At 58.8% G+C, this 2,465-nt stretch overlaps 1 non-coding gene across 1 annotated transcript; it reads left to right on the forward strand.

Moving 5' to 3' along the window:
* Positions 1-780: 780 nt before the first annotated feature.
* Positions 781-854, forward strand: TRNAN-GUU (transfer RNA asparagine (anticodon GUU)). The gene has a single exon. It is a non-coding gene; the product is annotated as a tRNA-Asn (tRNA).
* Positions 855-2,465: the final 1,611 nt, after the last annotated feature.

Here is a 2,465-nt window from a genome sequence, read left to right on the forward strand (position 1 = left end):
AGTGCTGGTGCTGTGAGTGCCATGTGCCTGCTCAGCTCCGAGGGCTTTTAATGGGCAAAAGAGCCATCAGGCCGAGCTTCAGGGAGACGTAGGGACAGCATGAGGCCAACAATACTGTAAGAGTTCAAAGAGATACAAACAGTATCAGTCTGTGAGAGCAAAGAGGAAACAATTGCTCAGGTTCAGATGTGAAACTTTGTAGTTGCAGAGCTGTAGGTATAGATTTACTGTAAGGTACTCTGGGAAGAAGATTTTGGTAAAATAATAAATAGGAATGTTAGCTTTTCTTCACGACTGTTTCCACTACTTAGAACTGTAAATACACTTAACCTACACACACAGAGGACTGCTACCTACTTTAGAGAGTCTAACTGTTCCCTGCAGTCACTTAAAATTACTCTCTAAATGTATTAATAGAGCAATTTTGTCATGATATTTGGAAATTATATTTTGGTTTGCGTAAGTAACTCATCAGTTAGCAGCATCCCAGAAGAAGCAGTTTTAAGTCTGATTCATTAATTTATTCCCTAAAATAAGAGCATTGCTGTGAACAATGATTTTGAGAATGAGGGTTTCTCGTTGGGTAGGAGGGGGAAAGCCGCTGTTTTCGCTGTTTCCTCAGTGTTTTTTGGCGTGTCGCGAGGCTCGCTGTTTGGGGTCCCGGGCTCGGTGGGTCCGCGGTGGCCACCAGTGGCCGGAGCGGGGGCGAGGAGGCGGCGGGGTCACGGCGGGGGCGGCGCCGAAGCACTTGGTGAGCAGGGCGGAGATGCTGCCAGTGGAGTCTCTGTGGCGCAATCGGTTAGCGCGTTCGGCTGTTAACCGAAAGGTTGGTGGTTCGAGCCCACCCAGGGACGGGTTCCCCTTTTGGGCTCGGCGCCGCCCCCGCCGCCGGCCGTCGTTTTGTGCGTGTGCGCCGGGGGAGGGTGTGCGATCAGCGCCGGCGGCCCCGCAGGCGCCGCGTGGTGCTGGGCAGGGGGGCCCGCGGCGGGGAGCGCAGCGCGGCGGCCCCAGCTGCGGCGGGGCCCGCCCCGAGCGCCGAGCGCTGAGCCCGCCGCAGAGCGGCCGCGCTGCCCAGGGCGCCCCGGCTCCTGCGGGGCCACGCGGCCGTGCCCTGCCCAGGGCGCCCCGGCTCCTGCCCCGTGCCTCGCCGGTGGGCACCCGGGACCTGCTCCTGCCTCCGTGCGTGCGGCGATGCCCTTGCTGGAGCGGCCCCCGAGCGCCGTCGGCTGCTGCGGCGGGCTCTGTCCTGAGGCTGGCGGGGACCCGAGTGCCCGGGATTTTCTGCACCCCCGGCTCCCGCGGCGGGAGGTGCGAAGGAAAATACAGTCTTCGAGCTGCTCCGAGATAACGAGCGAGGCTGCGGGGCCATTGGGGTTTGCTCCGGGAGGCGCTCACGGCGCTCCAGCATTCGAGCGATCGCCGGCGGACAGCCTGGGTGGGAGCCGAGACTCGGGGACAAGCGCGGCTTGCGAGGAGGATTATTGCGATCACTGCCGAGTGTCACTGCGGCCGGCGCTCCGCGGCGCGCTGGGAACGCGCACAGCGGCGGCCCCGTCTCTCCGCGGCGGAGGGAGCCCGCACGGCCGGGTGAAGCGAGGGGGGACACCGGAGCCCGGCGGCAGAGCCGGCCGCGGGGCTCCCGCCGCCTCCGGGGCCCGGCGGGCAGGAGCGGGACAGCGCCGTGCCCCGCGCTCCCTCCCCGCCCGGGCGGGACGTGCTCCAGGCCCGTTCCCTGCTGGCAGGCGGCGCGGCCGCTCCGGGCTCGCCCTGCCCGCGCGGAGCCGCTTTGCATAAATGAATGTTAAAAGCAATTACTCCGGGAGCTTCGCCTAAACGTGTCAATTAGAAGTTGGCACCTTCGCCGTATCCGAGCCCGAGAGGCGATTCCAACGAGCGCTCTGGTCGCGTGAAATCCGGCTGCCTTCCAGCCCGACCTCTGCCAGCTCTGAGAGGATCTATTTACAGTTTAGAGAAAACAGGATCCGTATTAAAAATGCCCCTTCCCCAGCGAAGCTGTATTTCACAGATCTTTCTGTTCAACCCGCCTGGTTTGAATAAGGGATACAACCCTCTTAAAGGTCAGGCTGTGCCATTGATTTACCATCGATGACAAGATACGGCCCTCGCTAGCCAAGATAGCAGAGAAAAGACATGTATTTAGAAACACCGAAAAATCTTTTGAAAGTCGTAAACCTTAAATCGTTGATGTGATGGTATTTTTTTTCTATTATCCACATATTTTTCATTTCGGTAAAACATTTTGAAAAACTGTCAGCCGTGTGCTGAGCATCAGGGGAGGTGTAGCTCTCTGCAGGACCCCCCCTATCACCGTTAGCCACGCTTAACCCGTAAATATTTCCTGCTGTTAGGGAGAATTTTATTTTAACTAAAGTGGTTCAGGTAAATTCCCTCCTGGACATTTCCACGCTGTTTGCAGTGCAGGATGTGTTCAGCCCGGTAGAACT

This window comes from Agelaius tricolor, unplaced genomic scaffold (genome assembly GCF_023055355.1).
Source record: "Agelaius tricolor isolate 1412-34295 unplaced genomic scaffold, bAgeTri1.0.p SCAF_6, whole genome shotgun sequence".
Lineage (NCBI taxonomy): Eukaryota > Metazoa > Chordata > Aves > Passeriformes > Icteridae > Agelaius > Agelaius tricolor.